Raw genomic sequence first — 18690 nt, 5'->3', positions numbered from 1 at the left:
TTTTTAACATATACCACTATCCCTTTCTGTTTTTGATCTGCCAGGGCTACAAATAACCTTCCTAATTTAGGATATTCTAAACATTTCCAAATTTGTTTTTTAATATGGACTTCTTTCAGGCATATTATTTCTAATTTCTGTTTGGCTGATCTAGATAGTATCTGTTTCCTTTTAAAGGGTGAGTGTTAGGAATGTAAGTCACCTAACAGTTATTTGGGTTGGAAATATATAAACTAAGATAGACATTTTAATACTATGCCTTTAAGAGAATACTAAATCTGTAATGGCCATAAGATGGAGCCAGAAACCTGGGTTGTTTAGTCTCAGAGAGTCCCTCTATTCCTTCTGTTGGAGAGAGTTGCCATTCCTCCTAAAGACTTGTTGATATAAATCTGTTACTGAACAGTTTTTTGATACTGGACTTTGATATTTGGATTTTCCCTGAACTGAACAGATTGCCTTACCTGTGAATGACTTGGACTGCTTATCTTGGAATTTGCTTAAATGTTTATTGGAAGTAAAAACCTACATTTACTGTACAGTATATCTGTGTGCTGTGTGTGTGTTATTCTTCACTTCTCTCACTACATCTCCCTGTATGTGCTCATTCTCCTAATGGGGAATTACCTCAACACTGAGTTTTGACCATTTATGTTTAATGATAATAGCTTCGTTTCTGTTTCCATCTGTCTTCTGTTAATTCTAGTCTCTCTTTGCAGGCGTGTTCTTAATCTTCTTCCTTCCATCTCCTCCTTGTTCTCTCCTTCTTGTTCTAGGCCTCCTATATCTTGCTGTTGTTGTTCTTCTTGGCTTTCTGTCTCTAGCTCCTCTCTACCACTGCTTTCTTCTTCTGTTCCTCCAATCTGCTCATAGAAATCTTGCACCTTGTCTAAGTTATCTATCCTGATCCTCTTTTCCTGCCATGTTACCAACAAGCCTTCTAGAATTAACCATTGAAACATTATGTTCTTCTGGATAAGTTGTGTTGCCAAAAACTTATAGTTCACGCACCTTCTTGGGAACCTGCTTCAGGGTTTGCACTTCTTTATCTTTATAAACCAATGATTCGTCTCATGTTATCTTGTATATTATGTCACATACTTATTTCCTGGCATATCGCATGTGGACTTCCCTGGATAACCTATTACATCGAGCGTAACTCATTTGAACTCTATAGGCCTCATCGATTTCTAGCAGGATCTCTCGGGTCTCCCTTTGAAAAGCTGGTGCAAGTAATTCTACCACAAGCACATTCAGATCTTCATCTCTACTTTCAATGATACTTTGAAACCTCAAGTAATAGGCAGCACGCTCCATCTCTAGGTGGATAATCTGTTCTTGTAATCTTTTGTTTGTTGTCATCATCCTGTTATCCATTAGTTCCAGTTTCTTTTCATTTTGTACTGTTCTAAGTTCCACCTCTTCTAGTTTCTGCTCATTCTTTTGCATTGTTTGCTGTATAGCATCAACTTTGTCTTCTAATTTATTAATATTGCCTTTCAATTCCATATGATTTTGCAAAATATTTTCTTGCATTTTATCTGTTGTTCTTGCATTTTAAGCATGGTTTCTTGAATGGTCATTAACGAAGCCTGTATTGTTTGCATATTGGCTGCAGTTTGTTTTTCTGCCCCTGGCATTCCTTCAATTGCCTTTTGACCAGTCGGTGATGTAATCTAGTCAATGGACTAGATGTTGTCTTCTTTGCTGTTCTCCAGGCTGATGTCATGGCACTTATCTTATTTTTAAGCTCTATTTATTTCTACCTATTTTATTATCTCCTTTACAATATATTTTAAACTAATCTCTTACTTTCAATTTATTCCTTCTTCTTTTCAAATCTCTTTATTATAATTATATAGAATTAGCACCACTTGTTATCCCTTTCTCTATCTCAAATTCAATATCATTATATATCTAACAATATCCTACTTAGACAAAGCCCTCCTGCCTTTCCTTATGCACAAAGTATTAAATTTATTCTTTTTTCCTTTCATTTATAATAAAAGGGGGAATCTAATTTCTGTTTATATATAATCACCTAGATATACACTCCCCTTAATCTCTTAATATGTAATCAAAACTTCTTTATAGTGATAAATAAGTTTTGATTACATATTAAGAGATTATATTTCCTTAGTTCAATACACAATACTTAATCAAAGTAATTATAACCTCAAATATCACCCCAATAGAGAAGGAAAGACAAAAAAGCTCCCTTTTTAGTTTCTTAATTCACTTTTAACTTAGAGCAGTAATCCAGCAGTCAGGTATTTGTCGATTGAAATATCTATATCTGCATGTATCTCTATATATCTGACTCAAACACCCCTTTTCTATTTCTTTCTGTACATGATATACTGTAGTTTCTCCTTTATACAATAAAAGAGGGGTCAAGGTTTAGATTCTCTATACTCACAACAATATATATTCTTCTTAAACTCTTAACACCCTACTCTAAGATCATTTATCACTACATTCCTTAACCCAATAATCCTATTTAGTCAAGATAACTATACCATCATTTCAAATTAAAGGAGAAAGCATCCTTTTTGATTTCTTATACCCACAATTCCCTTAAGACAGTGCTCTAATAGACAAATACATTCAAATTATATAAGTCATACTGATCATGTTAATCATATAAATTAAACTTATATTTCAATACAAGCCTATTTTGTTATCTTTAAAGTTTACAGTTCATACACCTCACTCAAAGATTTCCTTTTCTTTTCTCTCCAATCTCACTGTCTCAGTCCAAACCAGTTTCCACTCTCTTCTCTCTTCTGCTTTGTCTTTCTACTACTCCCTCCAAGTCTCTCTCTTTATGACTCCACTCGTACCTTCTCCATTTCTTTCCAATCCTCCTTCGTCAACTCTTTCAGCCCACTCTCTGCCAAATTGTCTTCTTCTCTGCTCTCATTAATGTCCTGCTGTCTCCTTCCGCTTGAAAATTGCTGAGTCACTACTTTCTCCATGTCTTGCCTTTCTCACCTACATCTGTGATGACCCGTAGTCTCTCAAAATAACCCCAAACCCAAAACATATATTAAAGTCCGGTAAAGCCTTCAACTTAGCTTCACTCTTTTATTAGGCACAGTTTAAAGTCACAAAAGTAAATAATGAGGCAAACAGAAATCCAAAACAAACTGCATTGATGAGAGTTCTGAAGCAAGCCAAGATAACTAATTATAAACTGCAGGAAAATAACTGAGAAAAGTCCATGTGGTATATGGCTTTTAACTCCTGCAAAAACATATCCACTGCCAGAATTGGGGAATCAGATGGGGTTAAAGGGAAAGTTGTGGATGAAACCCAGAGTTAGCAAAGAAAGGGGACACATGGGTGGATGCATGTTGAACATTGTTATAAACAATGGCCACCGGCAGCACTTCCACCCAATTGTCTTGTTGAGTATTGCTGAAACAGCGGAGGTACTGCTCCAAAATAGCATTCACTCTCTTTGTCCCCCATCAGTTTCAGGGTGATGAGCAGATGACAGACACACCTGAACCTGCAGTTTCATGAGTAGGGTCTGCCAGAAGCTTGCCATAAATTGTACCCCCCGATCTGATAACATGTGGTCTGGTAACCCATGCAACCAGAAAGCATGGGAGACAAACAATTGAGCCATTATCTTGGCTGATGGAAGGCCCGCACATGGAATAAAGTGGGCCATTTTAGTCAACATATCCACCACCACCAAAATGGTTTTGGCACCATTCGATAGTGGTAACTCAACAATGAAATCCAATGAAACTGTCCCCCACAGACGTTCTGGCATGGGCAAGGGCTTCAATAGACCAGGGGGTGCACCAGGAGCATACTTGGCTTGGCTACAGATCCCACAGGATGCCACATATCCTGACACATCATGTTTAAGTCTTGGCCACCAAAATGTCCTAGAGATGAGGTGCAGTGTTTTGAACACCCCAAAGTGTCCTGCCACCAGACTATCATGACATTGACATAGGATAAGGCCATGAAGAGGACCTCCAGACACATAAATGCGATCATGGAACCACAACAGGTCCCCAATCTACACCCAAGAAGTCTCTTGTCTCCCATTCTCATCCAATTCTCGACGTCGAGCTGTCACAAATGGGTCCTGCCTCTGTGCCTCCTGAATCCTCACTTGGAGGTTCACAGGTTCCTCAGTGGCTGCAAACCACTCCAACAGAATCACCATCCAGGGCAAGATTTTATCCTCCCTTCGGGTATACTCAGGCTTTCGAGATAAGGCTTCGGCGCATTGATTCCCTCCACTCAGAACATAGGTCACCTGGAAATCAAATCGAGCAAAGAATAAGGACCATCTCACCTGACACTGATTCAATGTCCAAGCTGTACGTAGGTGTTCCAAATTGCGATGATCTGTCCGAACCTCGATTTGGTGACAAGCCCCCTCCAGGTGGTGCCGCCATGTCTCAAAAGCGACCTTAACCACCAATAGCTCCTTGTCCCAAATCATATAGTTGTGCTCTGGAGCCAACAACTTCCAGGAATAATAAGTGCACAGGAACAAGGTGCCTGCGGGAGCATAGGCCTGGAGGAGTACTGCACCAACACCCACATAAGAAGCACCTGTTTCTGCCACAAATGGCTGGCCTGGATCAGGGTGTTTGAGGATAGGTCAGAAGCAAAGGCGATTTTCAATGCCTCAAAAGCTGCCTGCTCCTCAGCACCCCAATGAAACTTCTCCCCCTTCTTGAGCAGATTAGAAAGGGGAGCAGTCAAGACACCAAATCAGGGAATAAATGTGTGGTAGTAGTTCACAAACTCCAACAGTCGTTCCCAGTCCTGCAATGATTGAATTTTTTCTGGGTCCATTTCCACCCCAGCAGATGAAATATGATGTCCCAAGAAGTCAATCATGGTTTGTGCAAACTGACACTTCTCACATTTAGCAAACAGGTGGTTGTCATGCAAATGTTGCAACACCAGCCACACACGCTGCCAATGTTCCTGCAGGAAGTCTGAGTAAATCAAAATGTCATCTAAATAAATGATCATGAATTGATCCAACAAATCATGGGAAACATCGTGTATGAAATGCATGAACACAGCTGGGGCATTGGTTAATCCAAAAGGCATCACGGTATACTCAAAATGCCCATACCTCATCTGGAAAGCTGTTTTCCACATGTCCCTTGCACGAATGTGAACCAGATTGTAGGCCCCACGCGAATCCAATTTTGTAAAGATCTTAGCTTGACGAAGCCACTCAATCAGTTCAGGGATGAGGGGAAGCGAGTACCGATTCCTCACTGTGATTGCATTCAACTTGCGGTAATCACAACACAAACATAGCTCCCCTGATTTCTTTTTCACAAAAAGCACCGGTGCTGCCAATGGGGAGGTAGAAGGCCGGATAAACCCTTTCCGGAGGTTCTTGTCAATAAAATCCCACAACGTGGCCAACTCCAGTTCTGACAGGGAATATATCCAACCCACCGGCAATTTTGCATCGGGCAACAAGTTGATTGGACAGTTATACACCCGATGCGGAGGCAACTGATCCGCCTCCTTCTCCCCAAATACATCAGCAAAGTCCACCAACTCTGCAGGTAGATCCAGGTGCACGGGCGTAGCCACACTCCCTGCACAGGAGCACAAGCAATGGTTGGCACACTTCCTATCAAGGAACTGCACAGCTCCAGATGATCAGACAATCTGTGGATCATGGGTCTGTAGCCACTCCAAACCCAGCACCACTGGAAAATGAGGCACTGAGGCAACATAAAACACAGTTTCCTCCACATGCTGCCCAACACGCATGCAAAGGGGTTTGGTTGCAGCAACCACAGGTCCTGAATGAAGGGGCTGACTATCAATTGTCTCCACCATTACTGGTGGGGATACCTGTTGCCGAGGAATGAACCACTGTTTGACAAAATGAGCATCCATGAAATTGGCTGTGGCCCCTGAGTTGACCAAAGCTGGGATCTCCACCGCTCCCACAACAGGCACGATCACACTTGCTGGCAGCACAAGATGCTTTTCCAATAGTGCCTGTGGTGGAGATGTCGAAGATGTCAAAGGTGGCGAGGGTGGCAAGGTTGGTGAAGATGGTGGGCCTATGCACTTTACACCCAGACCTGCAGACCCCCGTAGGCCAAGCAATGCTCATTTCCACCACTGCAGTTGTTGCTGCTATGGATGTCTTAACAGGACACTTGGCCGCAAAATGGCCTCAATTACCACAATAGAGGCATAAACCATCACGACGACATCTATTCTTTTCTACTTGAGTCAGGCGAGGGCGGCCAGCCCTCAACTGCATGGGTTCCTCCAAAGGCACCTCCACCAAGGGCACCATCTTGCTGGAAACAGATATGGTCTCTGTTCATCGTCGCACCTGTCGCTGCTGAAGTCTAGCATCGATACGAAGACACAAATGCATGAGCTCCTGAAGGGTGCGAGGGCATTCAGTGCGCACCAACTCATCGAGAGCTCCAACGACAAACCCTCCTGGAACTGGTCTAATAGTGCTGCTTCATTCCATTGTACATCCTAAGCAACCACCTGAAAACTAGCAATATAATCCATGAGTGAGCCACCCCCTGCTTCAGCTCTCTCAAACATCTATTTGCTGTTCGGCTTCGAACAGGGTCCTCAAACATGGCCTGAAACTGATGGCAAAACTCAGCGTAATTGTCCGACACATGGTTGTGCTGGGTCAGCAGATGCCTCGCCCAACGTGCTGCAGAGCCTGACAACAAACTAATCAAAAGCCCCACCTTATCCCGGTCAGTGGGAAAGTCCTCAGGCTGAAGGCTCATGTAAAGCTGGCACTGCCCAAAAAATGCTGGAAATTGGCCCAGCGAACCATCAAATTTATCTGGCACTGCCACTGGACATTTTTGGTGTGGCAGGGCAGCTTCCATTTGTGCCACTTGTGCAGTCAAAAGAGCCACTTGTTGGGTTAACTGGGCAATCTCTGCTCTGAGCTGATCCATGGTCACCCCACAAAAAGCAAAAATGAGTTGAAGGGGTGGCTGCAGTCAAAATGTGATGACCCATAGTCTCTCAAAATAACCCAAAACATATATTAAAGTCTGGTAAAGCCTTCAACTTAACTTCACTGTTTTATTAGGCACAATTTAAAGTTACAAAGGTAAATAATGAGGCAAACAGAAATCCAAAACAAACCGCATTGATGAGAGTTCCGAAGCAAGCCAAGATAACTAATTATAAACTGCAGGAAAATAACTGAGAAAAGTCCATGGGAAGAACGTCAGCAAAGATAAGCCTCTTTCAAGGTAAACACTAATTGACTCTAGCAATTCTAACTACGTAGTTGAAAACTTATATACATAGCTCCCACCTGCAAGCCATGAGGAGGATCATGGTAATCTCCTCTTGAGTAGACCTCGCTTTTCCCTGATCCTCTCCTCCCTACGTGACCTAGGATGGATAGGGGATGGGCCTGGAACCTCCTCTGACTGCTCAGCCAGCCTCTGCCCTTCCCCAGCCTCCTCCACCACCCTTGGAGACACACTCCCACTCCCTGCTGGCTGCTCCTCTTCTTCCTCAGAGTCAGACTCCACCAGGGGCATGACACCATTGTCCCGACTTTTCTTCTAATCATTTCAACATCTCTCCACTTCCACTTCACCTCCTCCTTCCTTCCAAGACTTTCTTTTCGTTCCTTCATATTGCTCTCACGGCCCAATCGGATTTCACTTTCTCCTTCTCCACTTGCCATGTTGGTCTTGTAATCACCCTTCGTCCAAGAAGCAGAGAGAAGTCAATCGTCTCTCCCTTATCACCTTCTTTTAGCCACCTCCTCTGGCTTCCCTGGATTTTCTTCTTCTACCACCAGTTCCCATCTTATTTCAATCTCCACCTTTCAGCTTCCTAAAACTATTCATTTCCAACTTATACCCCCTCTCCTTCAGTCTCTTTCCATTTGTAAAACGTGCTGAATCACAGCTCTTTCTTACTGTCTCGCCGCCTGTACTATGGGGTTATCCCCCCTCACTGGAGCTCTTTTTTCCTGGGAAACAAGTTCAAACTTACTTTTGGCAAATCATCACAGTTGCAACTTTGGGATTTTAACTTCAATGACACTTTCTGTTGGTAATCTTCTCACTTCCTCCTCATTCACGGTTCAGCCTCAGGTCTGCCATAATAAAATGACAGACACTTTCACTTCGGGTTCTCAGGGATTTCCCTTCTTGAGGGCTGGCGATCGCATTTTGCCTCACCGTCTTCTGGGCTTCCCCTCTTCTCTGCTTGGCTCTCCAGGCTCTTCCCGCCCCAAAAGGTCCCCAAAAGTGAAAAAACAGGATCCAGAGACAGAGACCGCTCTCCCTTCACCCTTTCACCAAGGCATCACTGCTGGAAGCCTTGACATGTTCTTAAATGGTCTCACTGAATATAAGAATGTCACCCAAGTAGACCCCCTTATACAAATATGTATGTAACACTTCATTGATTAGTTGCATAAATACAGCAGAGTCCAAAAGGCATGACTTGGAACTGAAAACTATCTAGAGGGCAGTTGAAGGCCATTTTCCACTCATCTCCCTCCTTTATGTGGACTCAGAAGTCGGCTTCTCTCAGATCTAGCTTGGTGAAGATTTTGCCCTTGGACAGTGATTTAGCAAGTCCTTCATTAGGGGGAGGGGGTACATGATTTTATGCATACAGTGTTGATGCTTCTACAGTCCACACATAATCAGAGTTGGAAGGGACCTTGTAGTCCAACTCCTTGCCCAGGCAGGAGACCCTACACCATTTCTGACAGATGGCAGTCCAATCTCTTCTTGAAAGTCTCAAGTGATGGCGCTCCCACAACTTCCAAAGGCAAGCTGTTACATTAGTTGATTGTTCTCACTGTCAGAAAATTTCTCCTTATTTCCAGGTTAAATCTCTTCCTTGTTCAGTTTCCATCCATTATTCCTTGTCTGGACTTTGAGTGCTTTAGAAAATAGCTTGACCCCTTCTTCCTCTCTGTGGCAGCCCCTCAAATATTGGAACACTGCTATCATGTCTCTCCTGGTCCTTTTCTTCACTAGACTAGCATGCCCAGTTCCTGTAACCGTTCTTCATATATTTTAGTCTCCAGTCCCCTAATCATCCTGGTTGCTCTTCTCTGTACTTTTTCTAGAGTCTCAACATCGTTTTTATAATGTGGTGACCAAAACTGGATGCAGTATTTGAAGTGTGGTCTTACTAAGGTTTTATAGAGTGGTATTAGTACCTCCCTTGATCTTGATTGTACCCCTCTGTTAATACAATTTAGGATTGCATTAGCTTTTTTGGCTGCTGCTGCACACTGCTGGCTCATATTTAGCTGGTTGCCAATAAGACTCCCAGATCCCTCTCGCAGTTACTGTTATTAAGCCTGATTTCAACCAGCCTATATGTTTCCTTTTGGTTTTTCTAGCCTAAGTGTAGGACTTTTCTCTACATTGAATTTCATTTTGTTAAATCTCAGTCCGCCATCATTCTTTTCTTTAAATAGTACCAGGGCTGCCAACCTAGATTTTGCCAATTTGATGAAGCCTCTGGGTAAATTGGTATGAATGTATTTCCTCAACTCAGTCATCTTGGCTGGTGTCATGGAATACATTTTTGGTTTGGGCAATTTTGCCCGGGTTCTAATTTGATTGCACAATCAGTGGCTCGGTGATTGGGGACAGCATTGCATTCCTCCTCACTAAAAGCCTCCACCAAGTCCCCATATTCTTTAGGAACCTGGAGGAGAAGCTGAAGCTGTAGCTGCTGCTTCTGGTTGTGAGCCCTGTTGGGTGGCAGTCTCTTATCAGAAAGGACTGGAGGCGGTGGCCCAATGCCAGTTATGATCTTCCAGTACCCATCTTCCCATTTGATGACAGGGGCCAATTTATCAAGCCAAGCAAGTCCCAATATGATAGATTCTGACATTTTTGGAGCTACTATAAATTGTATAAGTTCACAATGCCTGCCCATTTCTAATCTGATTAGTTCTGTAATTTGGGTGGCTGGGATTCCTCCAATTAACGTTCCATCAAACTTGATTGGGCATTTCAGGGCTTTAGTTTTTATCCCTAATTGCTCAATGATAGGGAGCCCAATCAGGCATCTGGAACATCTTGTATCTATTACTGCTTCTAACTCTCCAGCCTCCCCAGTCTCCAACTTCACCACTAACTTCACTTTAACTGTAGAAGAGGGAATAGCAGCACTCACCATGAGTTCCTCTTCCTCATTTGCCTTTCCAGGAAGGGTTTCTTTGGCTGGAGGTTCCTCACTCTCTTCTGTGGGGAGGGGAACCTCTACAGCTTCTCTGATAAACCAGCTGGTGTCTGGGGGCTTCCGTGGACTCTTCTGCCTCTGACAGCTGTACTAGGCCTTGGTTGTGGAACTGGTGCAGGGGCCAGACATTCTGAAGCCCTATGACCAGCCTGGCCACATCAATAACATTTTATAATCCCTGTAGGTTTGGGTAGGAGCGGCTTCAGCAGGTTTAGTGAGAGGGCATATGGCTAAAGTTCTCCTAGGGGGCCTGTCAGAGGGAGGTTTTCAGTGTGGATGGATTTCTCTATCCAGAATAATGGACATGGCATACCAGTCTTGCAGTTGCACTAGTATTCCCCTGATGCCACAGGCCTTTCTAACTTCTGGATCAATGGCTTCTTTGAAATAATGCAGAAGTATCCTGTCAGGCCAATGCATGAGATTACCATCTAAAGTCCCATACAAAGTCTTTTATGGGTCGATCATTTCCATTATTTTATCTTCACTTTCACCTACTCTGTCAGGGTCTTCAAATCGAGTCCTGAGCAGTTTGACAAATGTACCCAGATTCGGCTGAAAAAGTAAACAAGCTTCTCAGTCATTCCATCAAATGTTGCTCTAAACCTTGGTGGGTCACCCTGGGGTGGGGGGAGGAATCACCATGGCAACTTCTGGCTGAGGTGGAATTTGCTATGCTACCATGGGCCCCTGCAGTGGTACTCTGAGGGGTGGCTGAGCTGGAATTTGTTGTGCTGCTGCAGGCGGCAGGAGTGGTCCCTCTAGGGGTACTCCAAGGGGTGGCTGAGCTGTTGGCTGCTGAATGGGGGCCATCTGCTGAACTTGCTGCTGTGTTAGAAAAAAAGGGGGGTTGCAGCCTGCTGCTGGGACTGACCCCATTTCTGTGCTGGGATTGTTGCTGCTAACTGGCCCCATGGTGATCCCAAACCAGATGGTGCAACTGGTGCTGACATCCACTTGCATTGAGCCCCCCTGACCAGGATAGAATTGCCAGCCTGGGGAAATGTACTTCGCAGGGGGTAGCCTCACCGCTGGCTGGTGAGGGGAAGGAATTGGAGGTTGTACATACCAAGTGTTGGCTGCATCTGCTGTCTCTCCCTTGCCACTTGTCCCTGCTGTGTTGAGCTGATTCTTCAGTCACCTCTAGCTAAGGGGAATGTTGCCGAAGCCACACTGGTTCTACTGTCATGTCCTAGAACAGGGAAAGTGAACGTGGGTTGAGTTAAGGTCCAGCTCAGTTGGAGAGGTTGTGACTGTGGTGCATAACTTTAAGTCACTCAAATTGCTCTGGGAGCTCTGCCAACAATTGGCTACAGGATGGGGCCAACAGGTTCTAATCTTGGGAGTTGAAAAGCCTCCATGCCTCTCCATTCTGGCTCGTGGGTCAACCTTACTGGGCAGGAGTAGGAAAGATGTTCAGACAGCTTCTCCTCTGGTCTCATCTTTGGATTCAGCTCAGTCTGGCAGCTTTTCCAGGAATCTGTTTCTTTGGGCCAAGTGCCTAGCCTTTGTCTTTCCTCTGTAGCTTCAATGGCTTGTACAAATTCTTCAGAAGGAGGACACCGGGTCTCAACCAGTCCTTCAGTATCCATTCTCACAACTCCTTCTGTGGTTTCCCTTCTTCTCCTTCATCTTCTCTGGAGTCTTCACACCATCCAAGTTTTAGGTCAGTACTGGGGCTCAGCACCCTGGACAGCTCCCTTTTGGGGTGCTGGTAGCTATTTAGAGATTCAGGATATTGTCAGCATTCCAGGAAACCTCCACTCCAACAAATAACTCTGGACAGACATCTTCTCAAAAGTTCTGTTTAATTGGATAGTAAACTGGCACATCAGGAGAATCCCAAATCTAAAAGTTCTGGACTTTCTTGCAATAAGTTAAAACTACAAATCCACCCCCTGCACCCATCATCACATCACATGCCCAATCACCATCCATCTCAACTTGAGACATCCTCTCACCCAAGTGCAAAATAACCTGACCTTGACTGAGAAGAAGAATACCTAATCACATCAAGAAGTTCCCTCCTCCCACTTTCCCAGGCTCAAGAAGGTGGCTATTTGGAAGTGTCTGGTCTCAATATGGCTTCCAAAGCTGACAGCAACGTTGGAAGTATTAAATGAAGTATTGATAGAGGCAAAAATACCTAATTCGTGGATGGAAGCCTATATTACCTTATATTGCCAAAAGAAGACTTTGATTTACAACAGATAAAAAAATTATAGAGCAGTGATGGTTAACCTTTTCATCATTGCATGCCGAAAGTAATGCAATGTGCCCATAACCTCCCCGCCTCCCTGCGCATGCACGCGTATCTCCCGTGCACACGTCTCCCCCTGCACATGCGTGGGAGATACCCGACAATCAGCTGGCTGGTGGTGTGTGTGTACACATGTGCAGTGGAAGTGTTCCAGGCAATGGCTCGCATGGCAGCAGAAATGGCTCTGTGTGCCACTTCCGGCAAGTGTGCCATAGGTTTGCCATCATGGTTATAGATAGACCAATATCGTTATTGAACTCTGACTATAAAATATTTGTTTCAATAATGGCAGAGAGACTAAAGAGATTTTAAAACCATTTTATACACCAGATCAAAATGGTTTTTTTGCCCAAGAGACAAATAAAAGACAATATGAGAATAATCCTGAACACTTTGGAATACTATGAAACACATCCAGAAAAACAGATGGCATTGATATTTTTAGACCAGGGGTCTGCAACCTTAAACACCCAAAGAGCCACTTGGGCCCATTTCCCACAGAAAACAAAACACTGGGAGCCACAAAACCTGTGTTGGTGTGGTCACTCCCACCTTGTCACATGACACCCCCAGCCATGCCTACCCAGATTTTGTGGCTCCCCGTGTTTTCTTTTCTATGGGAAATAAGTATTTCCCTCTCTCTGTCTCTCTCCCTCCTTACCTCTCTTTCTCCCTTTATATCTCCCTCTCTCTCATCTCTCTTTTGCTCTCTCATCTCTTTCTCTTTTTCACTATCTCCCTCCCCCTCCCATCCTCTTTTCTCTTTCTCTCTCTCTCTTTTTCTCTCTCATCTCTTTCCCTTTTTCTCTCTGTCTCCCTCCCCTTCCCGCCCTCTCATCTCTCTTTCTCTCATCTCTCTTTCTTTCTATCTCCCTCTCCCTCTTACCTCTCTCTCTCTCTCTCTCTCTCTCTCTTTCTCTCCCTCACTCTATCCCTCCCACTCCCCACCTCCACTCCCCAACCCACAAAGGGAATAACTGTAAGGAAATTCCCAGGGAATAACTGTAAGGAAATTCGACCATGTTCTCTCTGACTCTGGAAAGATACAAAAATAAATCTTGCATTGCAAAAGGAGTGACTGTCAGGCTGTAGATCACATCAAGTATCATTCCAAGCACATTCACACAGGCACACATACATATCCTGAAACATGGTCCAAAGTGGCCAGAAAATATAATCCCTGGGCACCCCTGAAGACGTTTGGCAGGCAAAGCATGGGACAAAGCTCCCCCCTCCCATCACCAAGGCAGCATCTGCTGAATTCTTGCAAAACTGGGCAAGGCGGAAAGAGGAGAGCAGACAGAGCCACATCAAATCAAAACTGTCTCACTTTCTCTCTCTCTCTCTCTCTGGCTGCCAGACTGATGGGAAATGGTAGGCAGCTACTTCTGGCTTTGTTGGTGCTGGATGCATGACCCGCTCTCTGCCCTGATAATCAAGGAAAATAACTATTATAAACTGAAACAACAAATTAAGACAGATTTGGAAAAATGGGGTAATATACAGTTATTATTAATAGGAGGAATTGCAGCAATTAAGATGAATATACTCCTGAAATTATTGTATTTTCCCCAAACAATTCCAATAAAATTGGAGCAAACATATTTTGAGGATATTAATAGAAGAATACTAAAATATATATGGCAAGGGAAGAAAGCAAGAATTAACCTCAAAATGTTGCAGAACGCAAAAATTAGAGGAGGGTTTGGGTTATCTAATTGGGAACTGTACTACCAGGCTGCAGTGTTAACATGGATGAAAGAATAGATCATGTTAAGAAATACAAGGTTGTTGACATTGGAGGAGCACAATCTGCAATTGGGCTGGCGTGCATTTTTATGGTTTGGGAGAAGTAAGATACATGGTTATTTTCAAAGACATTATGTAAGGAGTGCTCTATTGTTAATGTTATGTCCCTAGAACTTAAAGAAGTTCCCACCCAGGTCCGTCCACGCTGCGGGGGCGGTTGCCCTCTCCCATTGGTTGGTTCTCCCCAGCAGCCAGCTATAAAAGCAGGCTGCGGGGTCCAACCAGTTGCTGATCGCTGCGAGCCAGTTCCAGGCTTGGCAAGCACGTTCAGTCCTTTATTATTCTAATAAAGTATTTGTTGCATCCATGCCCTGGTTCAGCCTCTCATTACTCGAACTTAACACTGGCGACGAGGATGGGATGGCGACCAGAGGCACTATGCAACCGCTGAATCACTAGCCGCTGATCCGCAGCCAGAGAGAACGATCAGTAGGCAATAAGAGCAAACGCTGATCCGCAGCTAGAGAGAACGATCAGCAGGCAAACAAGAGCGAACGCTGATCCGCGGCCAGAGAGAGCGGTCAGCAAACAGCGAGAGTGAGAAGCGTCTGTAGCCGCTTGTTAGCCAAGCTACAGGGAAAGTGAAGCGCTGCGAGCCGCAGCCACTCATTTCTTTAGGCGCGAAATTCAAACGGCTGTCATTTGAATTTCCGCCCAAGAATACAGCGCGGTGCTGTATTTCGAAGTCACTGACGCCCACACAGGCGCGAATTTCAAAACACTGCCAACGGTCGTTGCAGCTTAACCTCATGTTAACCCAGAGAGAGAGAGAGAGTTGTGAATAGCCTCTCCAGAGCTGAAGTCACTTGCCTGCCACAGGCACAAAAAACCTTCCTGCTGCTGCCTCAGAGAGATTTCCTCAACAGATTATCCAACCGATTTTTTTTTTCATCATGAACTCCAACCCAGTTTTCCCAGCGTTCAAGCCAGATGAGGAGAAGTGGGAGTCATACAAGAATCGCTTTAACCATTACATCGATGCAATTGGGCTGGCTGATGCAGGGGAACACCGGAAAAAATCATATTTTCTGATCTACTGTGGGGCCATCGTCTTTGACACTGCCACAGCACTCGTGGCTCCACGTGAGTTAAAAAACGTTCCCTGGACAGAACTGTTAGAAATCCTTACTAACCACTATTCTCCTAGACCCTCACAGATTGCCAGGCGGTTCACCTTCCGAATGAGGAAGCAATCAGACAAAGAGACCATCAACCAGTACATGGCTGCCCTCAGGACTGCAGCTCTCCATTGTGGGTTTGGGACCTACCTGGAGGACATGCTCCTCGACCAGCTAGTCTGCGGAGTCAAGGACCTTCACCTCCAAAGGCGCCTACTCGCTAAGAAGGACCTCAACCTCGCACAAGCCGTCGAGGAAGCCCTGGCAGCAGAGCTGGCAGCACACTCAGCCACCGAAATCCAAGGTCCTGCTTCCAAGCAAAGTGCAGTTTCAGTCCACTCGGAAGAGGTGGTCATCGAAGAGGACCCCAGCGATGCAGCCGACATCCACCGCCTCGCCCATGCCAGACAATCGCAGGTAGGAGCCAAGCAAGAAAGCGTCAGTCCACCCAAGCACATCACCCTGTGCCTATCCTGTGGTGGATCTCACCTGAGGACCACCTGCAAATTCAAGGGAGCCACTTGCAACATTTGCCACAAAAGGGGCACATCGCTAGAGTCTGCCAGGCCACTCACAACTCGGCACAAAGGCACCCCTCCTTTTCACATTCTGGACCCCAAAGGCAAGTATTGAACTGTCGCACTCGCCACCATGCTAAGCACGCTTGCCATGCCATTAGTAAAATCTCTCTCTCCGTTTTGTTAGAAGGTAGACCTTGTCGCATGGAGGTTGACACGGGTCAGCGCTCTCAATTATCTCTTGGAGCACCATCAAGAGACTACAGCCCAACCTATCCAGAAACCGGCTCCAGAAGTGCCAGTTTAGCCTGAAGGACTACCAGGGGAAGGACATTCCTGTAATCGGCAGAGGCAAGTTTCTTGTCAATTTTAAAACTTTCAAAGGCCACCTACCTCTAGTGGTAGTTAACGGCAACCTCCCCACACTCTTGGGGCTTGATTGGTTCCCCCATCTCGGCCTAGGGTTAACAGGAGTCCATGCTGTCTCAACCTCAGACACTGACTCCTTATTCGCTGACTACTCAGACGTATTCAGCAATGAACTGGGGTGTTATAACGGTACCCCTATTTCATTCTCAGTCGACCCCCAAGCAGTTCCAATCAGGCTAAAACCTCGTAGAGTACCATTCGCTATTCGGCCTAAATTAGATGCGGAACTGGATAAATTATTAAAACAAGGGGACATTGAGCCAACAGATTTCGCCAAATGGGAGACGCCCATTGTCACACCCCTCAAAAAAGATGGTAGCCTGAGAATTTGCTCGGACTACAAAACCACAATTAATAAGTTTTTACAAGTTAGCGCTTACCCTGTGCCCGTCATTCAGCATTTATTACACACTTTTGAACCTGGCAGCATTTTTGCCAAATTGGACATGTCTCAAGCGTATCAACAGTTCCCTGTTGATAACCAAACAGCGGAACTCCAGACCATTGTCACACACAGGGGTGCTTTCAGGTGCAAGCGTCTCCAATTTGGCGTAAGTGTTGCCCCAGGCATTTTTCAATCCCTCATGGAGCGGATTTTACAGGGCCTCCCTGGTGTAGTACCCTACTTCAACGACATCTTAGTCTCGGCCAGGGACAGACCCCAACTCTTCCAGAGAGTTCGAGCAGTGTTAGAGAGGTTCAGACAGCATGGCCTCAAATTAAAAAAAGAAAAAATGTGCCATTGCCACTAGACAGGTGGACTTTCTGGGTTATAAAATTGACGCCTCAGGCATTCACCCCTGGAGTCCAAGGTCAAGGCAATTCACGAGGCACCCACTCCAACCTCCAAAGCGGAACTGCAGGCCTTCTTGGGACTATTGAATTTTTATGCCTCGTTTCTGCCCCATAAAGCATCTGTGGCGGAACCCTGCACAGACTCTTGGATAAAAATCGGCTTGGCATTGGGGACACAAGGAAGACTCCGCCTTTCAGCGCAGTCAAATCACTACTCACATCGGAGGCGGTCCTTATTCAGTTTGACCCCAACCTTCCATTAGTGCTAGCAGCGGACGCATCCCCTTTTGGAATTGGGGCAGTGTTAAGCCACAGACTTCCCAATGGCTCCGAGGCCCCCATCGCTTTTTTCCAGGACGCTCTGCTACAGAGCGCAATTATAGCCAAATCGATAAGGAAGCTTTAGCAGCTGTCGCAGCTGTGAAGAAATTCCATGAATTTCTTTTCGGCCACTTCTTCGAGCTGGTAACGGATCATAAGCCTCTCCTGGGTCTACTAGCAGGAGACAAACAGACCCCTCAAGTCCTGTCGCCTAGAATGACGAGGTGGACTCTTTTCCTCGCGGCATACTCGTATAGACTCATACACCCGTCCAGGTAAAACACTGTCTCACGCAGACGCCCTCAGCCGCTGCCCCTACCTGCTCCAGCTGAGGATCCTGCCCGGTCCATGCTATCTTTGAGGTCACCCAACTGGACCTCCCCATCACTGCCCTTGACATTGCCGCCAAATCCAAGTCAGACAAAACGATCGCCCAGGTACTGGACTGGGTGAGGAGGGGGTGGCCGGGCAGTGATGTTGAAACCAAATTCACGCCTTTTAAGACCCGCCTACAGGAGTTATCCAGCTTGCAGGGCTGTTTGCTGTGGGGCACACGAGTGGTCATCCCGACCTCACTGCGTACCCGAGTCTTGGAGGCGTTGCATGAGGGCCACCCTGGCATCGTCAGGATGAAGGCATTAGCACGCAGCTACGTATGGTGGCCCGGCCTCGACGATGACATCATCAGATGGGTAAGCTCCTGCCATCCCTGCCAGGAATCCCATCCATCCCCTCCAATTGCCACTCCCACCAAGTGGGAAAGCGCCAGCGCACCCTGGTCCAGGATTCACATCGACCTAGCGGGCCTGATGCACGGCAAAATGTTCCTGGTGATCGTGGACTCTTACTCTAAATGGATTGACGTGGCACAACTGTCCACAACCACCATGCAAGCGGTCACCAAGGTATTAACTCGCCTATTCGTAACGCACGGGCTACCAGACTCAATTGTTTCCGACAATGGCCCCCAGTTCGCATCGACCGAGTTCAGTCGCTTCGCTGCCAACCTGGGCATCCGCCACATCTTCACGGCCCCCTTTCACCCTGCCAGCAACGGGTTGGCAGAAAGAGCCGTTAGGACCACTAAAGAAGCTCTAGCTAGGTTCAGCAAGGAAGACTGGCACCACAGACTTTCCCGTTTCTTGCTGAGCCAGCACTCAACCCCGTGCACAGTCACCAATAAGTCCCCGGCTGA

Source organism: Pseudonaja textilis, chromosome Z (genome assembly GCF_049901715.1).
Source record: "Pseudonaja textilis isolate UNSWEBS1 chromosome Z, rPseTex1.2, whole genome shotgun sequence".
Lineage (NCBI taxonomy): Eukaryota > Metazoa > Chordata > Lepidosauria > Squamata > Elapidae > Pseudonaja > Pseudonaja textilis.
This window is presented reverse-complemented; position numbering follows the sequence as displayed.